This window comes from Dendrobates tinctorius, unplaced genomic scaffold (genome assembly GCF_039654945.1).
Source record: "Dendrobates tinctorius isolate UK_male_01 unplaced genomic scaffold, ASM3965494v1 ptg000129l, whole genome shotgun sequence".
Taxonomy (NCBI): Eukaryota; Metazoa; Chordata; class Amphibia; order Anura; family Dendrobatidae; genus Dendrobates; species Dendrobates tinctorius.
The window spans coordinates 12,798,968-12,814,973 of record NW_027361797.1 but is presented as its reverse complement, the minus strand read 5'-3'; positions in this window follow the sequence as shown (position 1 = coordinate 12,814,973).

Sequence of the window (16,006 nt, the reverse complement as noted above, 5' to 3'; positions counted from 1 at the left end):
CCCTCTCACCCGGGACACTCCTCATTCCAACTACTCCCTTCAGGACGTCGCTTCAGAGTCCCCAAATGCAGCACCAACCGCCATATGAACAGCTTCTATCCACTCTCTGTTCAACAATTAAATCGTCATGTGTAGACTATATACTGTATCTGTCTTGTTAGATGTTACTTGTTTATCTGTTGCTATATATTATGTTGCCTCTTTGCCACAAAGAATTCCTTGTATATATGTAATATGTACTTGGCGATAATAAATAAATTTGATTGAATTTGATTTGATTTGATTGTTTTGTGATGACAACTGTATGGACTTGTTTTTAATGATTTTATTTTTGAATTTATGCTTTTAAAAGAACTTAGAAAAAGTTTGCTTTGTGGTGTAATTTGCTGGACTCCATTTTTTTATATTTCTGCAGATACACCTACAATTGTACTCAAAAGTTTACATACCCCAGCAGAATTTTTGCTTTCTTGTCCTTTTTTCAGAGAATATGAATGTTAAGACCAAAACTTTTTCTCCACCCATGGTTAGTGGATAGGTGATGCCATTTATTGACAAACTTCTGTGTTTTCTCTTTTAAAATCATAATGACAACCCAAGACATACAAATGACCCTGTTCAAAAGTTTACATACCCCATTCCTTAATACCGTGTATTGCCCCCTCTAACATCAATGACAGCTTGAAGTCTTTTGTGGTAGTTGTGGACAAGGTTCTTTATTTTCTCAGATGGTAAAGCTGTCCACTCTTCTTAGCAAAAAGCCTCCAGTTCCTGTAAATTCCTGGGCTGTCTAGCATGAACTGCGTGCTTGAGATCTTCCCAGAGTGGCTCAATTGATACTTAGGTCAGGAAACTGAGAAGGCCACTCTAGAACCTTCTATCACGATCCATTTTTGGATCTGTGTCGGTTTGGGCTGCCCACATAAAAACTTTTTTCCTTTCAGGCCATTGGGAGTTAATATTATTTTTTCCCCCGGTGGCCATTGGTGTTACTACATGTTTAGTTAGTCTGTGTGTGCTGGTGGTGACCAATCCCACCTTCCTATATCTTCCTATATAAGGTCACCTGGTGCATCAGCTGACTGTTGGTTATGACAGGTCCTTTAGGGATACCAACCGTGGTGAAGACTGGAACTACCTGGTGCAGTGGTGGTTCAGCTTATCTGGAGCATTGGTGATACTGCTGAAAGCTGAGTTCAGGAGCCTTACTCTGCTGCTTGGAGCATTGGCAGCAGAGAAAGCTAAGTGTTTTTTTTTAGCCCTGTCTGTATCTCCCCTTGGTGTTTATTAGTGCAGTGGTGGGACCAGTGTCTGCACTTACCAATTCCTTAGTGAGGGATAGGTGCAGGTTAAGTGAGGGACAAGGTATCCTGCTTGGCGACAGGTTAAAAGAACCTGTATAGGGATGCTAGTAAGAGCAGGGCACATGCTCAGGAGATTGCAGGAGGTGTCAATTTCCCCATTTCGTATCGCAGGGCCCACCATTGTAATTGTTTCCCCAGTGTCCCCTTGTTTGTCCAGTTGTTTTGGTGACTGACCGATCTTTGGGTCGCGTCACGCAGGGCCAGTCACATATCGTGACATTATATCCAAACGCCCATTTTTTCTGGTGAGCCATGGCCCAAATGCAGACCTTTGTCCAATTGCTTCAGACCCTCACTGAGGAGAGCGGGGTGCTGCGTGGTGTGGTGGAGTAGCAGCTGCAGCAGTTGGTGGGGTTCGGGGCCTCAGCTCAGGTTCAGGCTCAACCAGAACCCAAGTTATCTCTCCCAGACAGATTTTCTGGGGGGGAGAGATAATTTTCTGGTTTTTCAGGAGGCCTGCAAGCTAAACTTCAGGCTCCCCCTCGTTCTTCAGGGAGTGTGGAACAGCGGGTGGGATTCATCATATCCATTCTTAAGGGTGATCCCCAATCCTGGGCCTTCTCCCTGCCATCCGATTCACCAACTCTACGGTCGTTGGACGAGTTTTTTGTGGCTTTGGCTAATATGACCCATGTAGTTCTTGCTAGGGAGGACACACTGTTGTAGGCGGACAAGCCCAGGCAGTTGGGAGGAGTTGGTTCACCAGCGGTGTTGCCTGCGGTTCGTCGTGGTTTGGGGGCATGTTTTTGCTGTGGGCAGACTGGTCATTTTTTTATGGTCTGCCCGGCTCGCGCCAAAACTTCTGTATCACCAAAGAAGCCACGTTCCCCTGATGGTGTGGAGGGAGGCGACCAGGGAGTGTATATTTCCTCCATTTTATTCTCTCAATGTACTATATCAGCAGAAGTGGTTGTTGGCAGGGTACCTGAGGGCATACTGGTGTTTGTGGACAGTGGAGTGGGAGTCAATCTGGTGGACGCTCACTTTGTCCAGACCCATGGCCTGAGGTATAGGATGCTGGCCAAACCCCTAAGTGTCCAGGCCATTGACTCTGTCCCACTGAGCCAGGGGAGGCTGACCCAAGTCGTAGAAAATATACATCTGCATATAGGGACTCATCATGAAGAGTCCCTGTCATGCTACGTCTTGGGGGCTATGCCACCACCTATCATTTTAGGCCTCCCTTGGCTGGAAAGACACAACCTGGTAATAGATTGGCGGTCTAGGGAAGTAGTCAGCTGGGATCAGTCATATGAGGGCTGTTGCCCGGGGGCTACTATCTCTGCCGCCTTTCTATAACCGTCCCTTTCTTCTCCAGTGGGGGCAGCAGCAGTGCTGCCAGGGAGTAGGGGAATGTCTCAACTCTCACCATTAGCCAACCCTGAGAGGCAGAGTCCTCAAGGAGGAGGGGTCGGAGGAGGGTGGTGGTTCCCTCTCAGAATTGTGGGGGTGTGAGTGTTGTGACACAGGAGGACACCTCTGTTGTCAGTTCCTTAAAGAGTTTACCTTCTTGTGGAAAACGTGTGCATGGTAATAAACGTTCCGGTCCGGACTTGTGTGTAAATGAGTATGTATGGGTGTCCACCAAAAACATCCAGTGGAAGTGTGCTGCTGGAGTCTGGAGTTCTCGGGTGATCAGGCCATATCAGGTGTCAGCCATCCTTGGCCAGGGGACTTAGCAACTGGAGTTACCCCCAGTAATGCCCATACTCAACTCATTCCCCAGGTTGGTGCTCGGGAGATTTGCGGTGCCTCCAGAGCATACGTTGTCACCTCCATCAGCTCACGTTTGTCATGAACCTGAGAGTCAGGTGGTTGCTGAGGTGAACTCTGCTGGATTTAGGAGTCCTCTCTGTAAGTGGTTTTCCGATGAGGTGTGCTAGTTTGGGCTGCTCCCATATAAACTTTTTTTCCTTTCATGCCATCGGGGGTTAATGTTAGTTTTTCTTCCCGGTGGCCGCTGGTGTTACTACATGTTTAGTTAGTCTGCGTTTGCTGGTGGTGACCACTTCCACCTTCCTATATAAGGTTACCTGGTACATTGGCTGACTTGGTTATGACAGGTCCTTTAGGGATACCAACTGTGGTGAAGACTGGAACTACCTAGTGCAGTGGTGGTTCAGCTTATCTGGAGCAGTGGTGATACTGCTGAAAGCTGAGTTCAGGAGCCTTACTTTGTTGCTTGAAGCATTGGTAGTAGAGAAAGATAAGTGTTGTTTTGTTTAACCCTGCCTTTTGTATCTCCCCTTGGTGTTTATTAGTGCAGTGGTGGGACCAGTGTCTGCACTTACCAATTCCCTAGTGAGGGACAGGTGCAGGGTAAGTGAGGGACAAGGTATCCTGCTCGGCGACAGGTTGAAAGACCCTGTATAGGGACGCTAGTAAGAGCAGGGCACATGCTCAGGAGAGTGCAGGAGGTGTCCTTTTCCCGATTCCCTATGACAGGCCCACCATTGTAATTGTCTCCCTGGTGTCCCCTTGTTTGTCCAGTTGTTATGGTGATGGACCGATCGTCAGGTCGTGTCACGCAGGGCCAGTCACATATTGTGACACCTTCACTGTGGTCTGCTGTAGCCTATGACAGGTCAACTTGGCCTTGTGTTTTAGATCCTTGTCATGTTAGAATGTCCAAGTACGTCCCATGCGCAGCTTCCGGACAGATTATTACAAATTTGCTGATAATGTGCTTCATTCATCTGTCCTTCAATTTTGACCAAGGTAATGATTATACAAAGTAGTCAAGTGCTATGTATATTCTTCTGTATTATAAAGATCCATAAAATAAAGCGCAGATACACATGATATACCCTGACTTCATTAATAACTTTATTCAAGTTGGATAATGTGAAAGTTTCCATTAAAAGTCAGGACAATAGTCTTAAATGTGGCCCTGATGATGATGGGCCCTTGACTCATGAAGAGTCATCCTTTAACAGGAGAGGAAAAACCCCCAGTGGAGGAAACCTCTAGGGAACCATGGTTAAAGGAGTGCCCTTCCCTTGGGCTGCGAATAGGTGAGAGCAGAGACCGAGCCCGGAATCTGCCTCTTCTTACAGCCTGTACCTCACCTGTGTCGTGAGTACACTTGGCTGCTGAAAGTCTAGTAAATGTCATATCCATAGGTGAGAGAAGTCCAAGCCTGGAATCTGCCTCTTCATGCAGCAGGTAAGTCACTTGTCTGTGAACACGTCTGACTGCGGAAAGTCCGGTAAGTGTCATATCCATAGGTGAGAGCAGTCCAAGCCTGGAATCTGCCTCTTCATGCAGCAGGTAAGTCACTTGTCTGTGAACACATCTGACTGCGGAAAGTCCGGTAAGTGTCATATCCATAGGTGAGAGCAGTCCAAGCCTGGAATCTGCCTCTTCATGCAGCAGGTAAGTCACTTGTCTGTGAACACGTCTGACTGCGGAAAGTCCGGTAAGTGTCATATCCATAGGTGAGAGCAGTCCAAGCCTGGAATCTGCCTCTTTATGCAGCAGGTAAGTCACTTGTCTGTGAACACGTCTGACTGCGGAAAGTCCGTTAAGTTTCATATCCATGGGTGAGAGCAGAGACCGAGCCCGGAATCTGTCTCTTTTTGCTTAATCTCGTGTTGCCTGATCCTCACATGGTAGCCACCATGTAAGGGATTTGTAGTGGAGTCATCGTCTCCTGCTAGATACCTTGAGTTCTTTTCTCAGTCTGTTTGCTATTCTGACTTCTGCCACGTATGGTACTGTGTGGATTTCAGCATACAGCTAATCCTTATCCACTTCCCCCGTAAACAGACTGTATCTATGCTTACGACTGTATTTAGGAAGGTGATCATGTGAATGATGACGGTGGGCAATCACAGACCATAATCGACGATGTGGTCGATTTTGTGGCTGATCTTGTGACGGACGATATAGTGGAGAACGGGTGAAAACTACAAGGGAATAAACAGCGTATCAGTAGTGGCAGATAACAGAGACAACAGCATGATACAGAGTGCAATTACATCAGTAACTAACATAAAAGAGGCTGCACAGTAACATTACAACACAGCTATGGCAACGTTCATGCTCTAACACTATCTTGCTCTATTCAGAAATGCAACCTATCTGTAATCAGTGTAAAGCATTAACTAAACTAAGAGATACAGACTACACAGAGGCTGTTTAACACAAACACATAAATGAATTCTAGTCTCACCGGAATCCGCTGGTCAGAAACAATGCTTTGTAGGGAGTTTAAAGTGAAGCGAGACAGCCAGGATACTAGTGTATCACTAAGAAAAGCCCAGGAAAGATGTGTACATTTCTCTTTCTACCTGGGAAAACTAAGGAGGCATTCTATGCATAACACACTATTCCTTAAAGGAGAATTCTCTCTTGTACACAGAAACAAGATAAATGAGTTTAAAATAACTTCTAAAGGCTGTAACTGGTAATACACTATGAATTTTAGCTTGCTGCACATGAATGGGCAGAATACTCCCCGCTTGGCATCAGCCTGGAAATTCGCCAAAATGTTGTGACGTTTCAAAGCTTGATCCGTAACAATACTGATGTAAAAGTTTTGATAATCGGGGCCCTAAGCACTTTTGTAAGAAATTAAAGATGGTCTTTTGATAAACTTTGAGCTGACATATGAAAATCACTCACTTCTTTTAAGGCCTTGTTTGAATCGTAAATATCTCGTTTGATGTCCAGGTTGTGAGGACTTAGAATCATATGTATAATCATTTAAGTCTGGATCAATCTTCGACTCTTTCACCTCCAATATACCGGCCTTGTGTGGCATTGTAATGTCGCCAGAAGGACAGGAAATGTCAAATTCTCCTGTAACACAAAATATTGAAATTAGATTTAATAAAATGCAAGATTCTATGTGATTAAGATTATTGTTAACATTTACAGGTTATTATAACTTCTAAATAGAACATTAGACTGAAAGGGACCCAAGGGACCCAATCTCCAGAGAAATGCTCCAGCGTTCAGAGAAAACATAGTTTTCTGCTGAACCATGTGACTGTAAATCGGACTGGATATCACAATGTCTTTCTTATGTGAAGACTGGAAGTTGCTTTCTCATTATAAGTATATGGAACCTCGCCCTGATTCTCATAGGCTGACATTGGGGAAAGCGCTACCGCACCACACATAAGACATATTAATGTAAAGTCCTTGTTGGTGTAACTCTCCTATAATAATAAGTGCGCACTCCCGAAAATTAATGAAGTAATTGATAATAATCTAGGGGCCAATTTCACCTTAGATAAAGGCAGTGGCTACATTACAGTACAGATACATTTAAAATAAATTTATTTTATTAATGACGTTGGGAAACAAAGTAAAGTTAAAATTAAGAACGGTGCACCTAGGTTATTATCAGTTACCACACATAAGACGCCGTGTGAGCCGACAAAGCTGAATCGTGGTCACATGGTTCAGAAGACGACCAGAATGGCTCTGGAAACCAGAGAAGACGGCAAATGGTAAGTATTTTACCGCATGTACACTACACTACTGATATATCTAGGAGGGGTTAGACAATACATATGGAGCTGGAGAGCTTATGTAAGGTCAGATTTATCCGGCTGTAGTTACCATTTAGTTTGGTGTTGCTCTCTGTAAAGTCGTCGGCACAATATTGGCTTTCAGCATCTTGCATTGGCTTTTTCTTTTTCAGACAACTATAAGAATTGCAAAAATAAAAGTCACATTGTAAATCACAAAGTAAAACATCTGTATTCTGCAGAATGCGAGAATGAAACATTTTATCTAGTCCTATCTGTAGAGAGATCACCAGTCAGTCATTTTGATGTCTTTGACAATCAGCAATTTAGTTTAGTAAAGTATATACAAGTTGTAGCAGAGCCAGGTAGGAAAGGGTTAAGTCCGAGCTTTGCAGGATTTGATAAGAAGCCCCTATAACTTTTTGCTGAAACCAGGGCCTGTGTTCACCAGATGTTTCAGTCTGCTGGATGGAGCTTGTGAGCTGGAGTTTTATGAAAGGAATAAAGCTGCACCAGTCTGGACCAAACCTCATTGACTGTGTGAACGCTGCGTAATCCCTGCCTGAGAGCGTGAATCCCTACAAAGTCTAATATGTACCCATCAGTTACCCACAGGGCACAGCCCTAGGGGTGACGAGTGTGTGAACCACAAGAGGCCTACATAAAATATTCCCATTACTGGAGTAACCTGAAGATGTGACATTTCCTCTACAGACTCCTGTGTAGCCCATAAATCATGACTTACTATACTTACCAATAGAAGATAGCAATGGCGCCAATGATTACTGCGAGGACGAAGACAGTGACGGCAGCAGGTATAACAATCCTACAGACTGGATCCTCAGATGTTTTTGGAGGCACGGTGACATTCTCTAAAAAGCGAAAGAACATAAGTGATCAGGTGACCAGAGCTGGAATGTGTTCAGAAGTGGAAACCAAATACATGGACTGGGCGGACTGAGGAACCAAGTATGACTATTAAAAGAGGGGAATTTAGTTTGGAAAAATGATGGATTATTTTTCCGTCATGTCAATATATAATGGACAATACAGAGATCTGTTCTTTTATATCCACATGATGGGAGATGTCACCTGAAATTACAAGTAACACATGAAAAATCCTCCATTCCACTCGTATTATGTGACGTCATATAAATCCCCAGTCACAGAAGAGAAGTTACAGAACCCCTAATGACACGGAGAAGACGCTCATAAACTGGGCCCTAATAATGGATCCTAATAGTTTCTGGGGCCGGAGGTGAAATGTTACATGTGAAGGACATATCTGATTTCTGAGCTGCTTATCGCCTGTCTCTTGTGGGCACCTTCTGCTACATGTAGGAGTCAGTGCATCCAGCAAGGAGAGAGCAGTATTAATGCTCGGTGTCTCCTCTATGGGTTATTAGATTGGACACTGGAACCCAAACTGCATCTTTCCCCAATTTCACATTGAATGGTAAAATGAATGGTGTCATTCAAAACTACAACTCGTCCCGCAAAAAGATAAACAATCCTCATACGGCCATATGAAGGGAAAAAGTTATAGCTTTTGGAAGAAGTAGAGGAGGAAAAAGCCCAAAAATTAAAATTCGCTGAGGCGGGAAGGGGTTAACTCCATAGTCAGTGTATATGTGATAATGCCCTTACCTGCATAGATCCTGTCCTGCGCTCGTCTTGATAGATGGTTGAGCATAAAGATAGGAGCACCCTCTGCAGGTGCTAATAGCACGCTGAGAACTAGAAGTAGTCTAAACAGCATTGGAGCCTGGAGGAACATCGCTTACTGTGTACGGCACAATCAGCTTCTCCAGACAAAGGATCTGACTGCAAGATCGCTGGTTATAGCCAAGGATTCCGTGACATCACAATTGGAACCTAATTGTGACATCACGGGAGGCGGGGCTACACATGAGTGACATCATGGGGGCGGGGCTACACATGAGTGATGTCACAATTGGCGCTCATCCACAGGTGAGCAAATAAACTGACAATACAGAAACCTTCTCAGATTCAGCAAGAGAGCACGATATCAAGATATTACATTGTATGAGCTGCAGGACGACCTTAGTCATTTATCTTACAACTTGCCCTTGTGGTCTGATTTATGCTCACATAAAAACGTAGGAATTGAGAATCCGGATCCTTGAACACATGAAGGATATTAAGGCGGCAGAAAAGATGCCACAGGAAGACTTGGGTGCGAATGTAAAATTTAACCCTTTAGCCTAATATTTTTGAGACTTCCATCAGTGGCACTTACTCTGCTTGTGGGGAATTGATTGTCTTTATCCAGGTAATAGACGAGGTGACATGACCCAGAAATTGGCCCAATTAGAAAGCAAATGGATCACACCATTAAATGCATGAAGCCAAGGGGTTCAATGAACAATGGGGCTTTGGGAGTTTCCTATAAAATATTGATCTCGTGTCTGTTACTATATACAGGTCAGATATTTATCCTTGGCTCTTATGTCTTTTCTTTCCCAATTTTACATATACTGTAAATACTTTTTCTGGCAGTGAATACTTACTTTTTGCCATTTTTATTTGTCTGGATGGCGTGTTATCAATTATAATAAAATAATTTTCTTTTTGTATTTTTTCTAGGCTGTAGGATATAACACACATATGTCATCTTATATATTTATATATATCCTTGTTGTCACTTGGAATTTATCTTTTTGTTCCCTTAAAATTTATATATTTATTGTCTATTTTTTGTCAACAGATATTCTGATTTTTTTTTTATTAATTTGTTATCACACATTTATGTTTATATATTGCCTGCATTTATACATATTTATTTCTCAAAGCTTATCATGCAATACCCAGATCTGATTCCAGTAGGACACGTCCCTTTCCCCTCCCGTTTTTATATATATATTTTAATAATGTCTCTTGTTTCATGTTGTCCTTACTAATAAAGTTGATAATTTGCCGTCTTTTGAATACATTTCTTTGGGGTGTACATATATTTCGGTGAGAAATTACACATCACATTCAATGTGTATACCTTAAAGTGATATACACATTATCCCTTCCTTTGTGGATTGGATGGATTGTTGCTGATATTTATTGAGAATTTCATGTCAATAGCACTTTTAAAAATATATTAGCTTAGAAAATTGGTGACGTGTTTAATACTACTTTCTCTGACACACAAGCCTTGGTTTAACGGGTAGAAGAATAAATAATGAGAAATATGACTTCAGCACCTTCCCATCACTGGAATCTTTGGATTATTCACTGACTGTGACTACTACTCCCATTTTCTATGTGCCTCAGCACTGCAATATTACACCACAATCAGTTTTAGGAATTTTTCTATCCCCATGGGTAATGAGCTGCGTGCTCGGACCTCTTATATGATCTCTCTGAGAAAGCTACCTAGCGAAACGTACGTCAGAGTTCTGGGGTTTTCCATTCATGTGTTGGTCTCTTTATGGTTTGTGTCATTACTGCATAGCCACTAAGATTTAGGCTGTGTGCAGACGGACTTTTTGGCCCTGCGGATTTTTCCGCGCAGAATGGAAGAAATCCGCAGGTCAAATGACCTGCATTTTTCTTGCGGATTTCTTCCATTTTTCATGCGGTTTTCATGCGTTTTTTGTGCGGTTTTCCATCGTGGTTTTCCCCCTGCGGATTTGGTGACAGGGGAGATGGAAAACCGCGCAAAAGAAGTAACATGCTGCGGATTTTGTACCGAGGAATGCACACGGCTGGTAAGCGCAGACGACGCCATCCTAAGCATGAGCATCCCACTTATGCGTCTGCTCATGCAAACATTGACGCACCTTAAGGAGCAGGCGTCTGCAGCCAATGTTGACGAGGAGGAAGAGGTGGAGGGAATCCTTGATGACATTCAGCCATTGTCTGCTCAGGGACCTCTCCTGGACGAGTTGGAGGAAGAAGAGGAGGATGATGATGGGGATGATTACTTAGGGGAGGAGGATGCATCTCGTGGGGAAAGTGAAAATGTTGGCGTGGCAAGGTCTGGTACAGGGTTTGTGCGTGACTGGAGGGATGTGGATTTGCCAGAAAGTGCTCCTCCAACCAACACTCGCAGTGCATCATTGACACCGGGAACATTGGCCCACATGTCAGATTATGCCTTGCGGATCCTAAAAAGGGACCCCCGCATTGCCAAAATGATGAACGATGACGACTACTGGTTGGCCAGCATCCTGGATCCACGCTATAAAGGCAAATTACAAAACATCATGCCACAGGAGAACCTTGACCTAATATTGGCTAATAAACAAGCAACTCTGGTAAATAGGTTGCTTGAGGCATTCCCAGCACACAGCAGCGGTGATGGTTCTCACACGAGCCGTTCGGGCCGGGCGCAGCTTGGCAGAGGTGTTCATGGTGCACACAGCAGAAGTGGCGTTGGAGACAGGGGTTTCATGACAATGTTGTGGACTGATTTTTCAAGTACCGCTCACACAACTGGTAATACAGCATCGATGGAAAGTGACAGGAGACAGCAGTTGTCAACTATGGTTACAAACTACTTTTCCTCCCATATCGATGTTCTCCCACACAGGTCATTCCCCTTTGACTATTGGGCTGCTAAACTGGACACCTGGCCTGAATTGGCACAATATGCCTTACAGGAGCTCGCTTGCCCAGCTGCAAGTGTGCTATCGGAATGAGTCTTCAGTGCAGCTGCATCAATCCTGACAGAAAAAAGGACCCGTCTGTCAACCCAAAATGTGGATGATCTAACCTTCATTAAAATGAACCATGCATGGGTTTCCAAAGATTTTGTCCCACCTTCCCCTGATGACACATAGGGTGACAGAAAAATGGCTTGCTTTGGTCCACCTCTTCCTGGGACTTGACCTATTTCGCCTTTTGCATCAGCTGAATGTCCAACATCAGCATATGCCACTTTCTAAAACTCCCTAACTGTGCTGCCTCCCCCCCCCATGGCCGGGGTCACCACCTAGCGCACGACACCGTGCGAGTGCCGTTGCCCTGGACAGGTGGGTAGGCCGACTCTTGGGCGCGGGCACTGGCACAGGGTCCCTCATAGTGCAATCAAGTGTCTCTGACGGTGGTGGTGCACACCCGCCGTCAGACACACCGCCGTACTATGAGGGGCCCAGTGCCAGTACCGACGCCCACGAGTGGGCCCCCCTTGCTTGGGCAGGGCCCCAGCATTTGCAATCTTTACCTCTCCCTGCTCCTCCGCTGTGTAGTCTGGGCCGTCAAATCCATACTGTGCCTGACACCGTCTGAGCCTGCCTCCTGGTGTATTGACATATATTTTGAATGTGTACGCTATCCATACATGTTATCCGGGGATACGGTACCCTTTCTCACCTTTGTGCAATCACGTGCAATCCATACTGGGCCTAACACCGTCTGAGCCTGCCTCCTGATGTATAGACATATCTTTTGAATGTGTACGCTATCCATACATGTTATCCGGGGATACGGTAACCTTTCTCACCTTTGTGCAATCACGTGCAATCCATACTGGGCCTAACACCGTCTGAGCCTGCCTCCTGATGTATAGACATATCTTTTGAATGTGTACGCTATCCATACATGTTATCCGGGGATACGGTACCCTTTCTCACCTTTGTGCAATCACGTGCAAGCCATACTGGGCCTAACACCGTCTCAGCCTGCCTCCTGATGTATAGACATATATTTTGAATGTGTACGCTATCCATACATGTTATCCGGGGATACGGTACCCTTTCTCACCTTTGTGCAATCACTTGCAAGCCATACTGGGCCTTACACCGTCTGAGCCTGCCTCCTGATGTATAGACATATATTTTGAATGTGTACGCTATCCATACATGTTATCCGGGGATACGGTACCCTTTCTCACCTTTGTGCAATCACGTGCAATCCATACTGGGCCTAACACCGTCTGAGCCTGCCTCCTGATGTATAGACATATCTTTTGAATGTGTACGCTATCCATACATGTTATCCGGGGATACGGTACCCTTTCTCACCTTTGTGCAATCACTTGCAAGCCATACTGTGCCTGACACCGTCTGATCCTGCCTCCTGATGTATAGACATATCTTTTGAATGTGTACGCTATCCATACATGTTATCCGGGGATACGGTACCCTTTCTCACCTTTGTGCAATCACGTGCAATCCATACTGGGCCTAACACCGTCTGAGCCTGCCTCCTGATGTATAGACATATATTTTGAATGTGTACGCTATCCATACATGTTATCCGGGGATACGGTACCCTTTCTCACCTTTGTGCAATCACTTGCAAGCCATACTGGGCCTTACACCGTCTGAGCCTGCCTCCTGATGTATAGACATATATTTTGAATGTGTATGCTATCCATACATGTTATCCGGGGATACGGTACCCTTTCTCACCTTTGTGCAATCACTTGCAAGCCATACTGTGCCTGACACCGTCTGAGCCTGCCTCCTGATGTATAGACATATCTTTTGAATGTGTACGCTATCCATACATGTTATCCGGGGATACGGTACCCTTTCTCACCTTTGTGCAATCACTTGCAAGCCATACTGGGCCTTACACCGTCTGAGCCTGCCTCCTGATGTATAGACATATATTTTGAATGTGTACGCTATCCATACATGTTATCCGGGGATACGGTACCCTTTCTCACCTTTGTGCAATCACGTGCAATCCATACTGGGCCTAACACCGTCTGAGCCTGCCTCCTGATGTATAGACATATCTTTTGAATGTGTACGCTATCCATACATGTTATCCAGGGATACGGTACCCTTTCTCACCTTTGTGCAATCACTTGCAAGCCATACTGTGCCTGACACCGTCTGATCCTGCCTCCTGATGTATAGACATATCTTTTGAATGTGTACGCTATCCATACATGTTATCCGGGGATACGGTACCCTTTCTCACCTTTGTGCAATCACGTGCAAGCCATACTGGGCCTAACACCGTCTGAGCCTGCCTCCTGATGTATAGACATATATTTTGAATGTGTACGCTATCCATACATGTTATCCGGGGATACGGTACCCTTTCTCACCTTTGTGCAATCACTTGCAAGCCATACTGGGCCTTACACCGTCTGAGCCTGCCTCCTGATGTATAGACATATATTTTGAATGTGTATGCTATCCATACATGTTATCCGGGGATACGGTACCCTTTCTCACCTTTGTGCAATCACTTGCAAGCCATACTGTGCCTGACACCGTCTGAGCCTGCCTCCTGATGTATAGACATATCTTTTGAATGTGTACGCTATCCATACATGTTATCCGGGGATACGGTACCCTTTCTCACCTTTGTGCAATCACGTGTAACCCATTCTGGTCGTGAGAACGACTGGCGAGCTGTTAAGCAAGCTACAGCACCTGTGGTTTGCACACGTAAGTTTTTCATTTTTTTCAGGAATGACGGTTAGGCCTAATTCCGGAACTGCGGTTGACCTGCACTTACTGGGAAATCATCGTTCGCGAGTAATAATTGTAATCAATGATCCCCATCACTATCGTTGTTCAGCGGGTTATCTGCACCTGTAAGCGACAAACGCTGGCCTTTTCAGTGTAGCGCACATGCAGCCACGGACATGTAAGGGCATGACACACCAGTTATTGGCCAATCTCTTGTGCCAGAGCCTCACGTTTCCCTCTAGTAAGCCAGACTCAGACCGCGGGGCATGACGGAGTCTCGTTCGTTAACGGAATTAAGCTTGCAATGTGTGCATCTGTTCTGTAGCTGGCATGGTTGAAGTTGCCCGTGTTGAGTCAAATTACGCCGTAGGCTCCACTCCTGGTGGTGGTGCCCTTCTGGACATTCCTTTAAGGTTCAGCTTTGCAACCATACTGCCCACGTAAAACAAACACTTTGCCTTCATGAACGCTGTTTGGAGGGTCATGACTCGTGGGAATAACGCCGCCCAATCAGTTAACCTGCTAGAGAGATCCTTCGTTGCTCCCAAGCATGACATCACACTGCCTAGGAGGAAGGTAATGCCACTGTGGGGACCGTACTCCTGGGGGCGACACAAGTGCACTGATGCCCAGCCACTGCTCGATGAATCTGCTGGTACATTGACCCAGACCACTACATTCCCCTCGCACGCTACCCGGCCTGAATCTGACCCTGATGAAACTCAGGTTACCCTTCCCATATACAGTTCCATCTTACACGGTGACAAAGAGGAAGCTGCAGATGAAAGTGCAGGTTCGGCCCACCCACCATCAGACACACCACCGTACTATCAGGGGCCCTGTGCCAGTGCCGTCGCCAACGAGTGGGCCCCCCCTCCTTGCTCAGGATCACAGCACTTGCAAGGCTGAACTACTGTGCAGTGAGATGGAAGATGGGGACGACGAGGAGTCCAGACTAGTACAGGGATTCCCTAGCGAGGAGACTTATTTGATTGTTTTCAATGTTGGGACAGCAATTTTTGGGGAGCACTATACTCTGGAGAATGATAGACGGGGCCCTCCATACACTGGAACATTCCAAAGGTGGACATCAGACACTGGAGCAGCATTTACAGGGCCCATTATACACTAGAGCATTAGAAATGGGGCCCATTATGTTTGGAGCATTATTTGGGCCCATAAGACAGTGGAGCTTCATCCATGGGGACCAACATATACTGTAGCATTATGTGGAGCTCATCATATACTGTTTCAAACATTATATGGGACCAATGATTCTGTATGGAGAAATAGATGGGCCTCATCATGAGATGTAAAAAGTGAAGTACTTTTCATTGTACTATACCGCTATTTCTCTGCCGTATCGGAGCATGATGAGTTGTGGTATTATGTGTTAAAGGGGCGCTCTTTCGCCCAGGGCACATGAAAACCTGGAGCCAGCCCTACCCCCCCACAACTTTAGCCAAATAACCCCCATTTTTCAGTGCGTAACTTGTATTATGAAGTTAATTAAGGTTGACCAGCTTAAGTAAGAAGAATTGATGCTTTTGGCATTCAAATGAGCACTGTAGGTGTGTTTCCTGTCCTCCTCTCACTGTCGACTTTTATTCCCCATTGACTTACATTGGGTTTCGTGTTTCGGGACGACCCCGACTTTTCCCTATAATCGGCCGATCTTGCTCGACCCGACTTTTGGAAAAGTCGGGTTTCACGAAACGGAACTCGACCATAAAAAACCAAAAGTCGCTCAACTCTAATGATGACGACTGCGCGG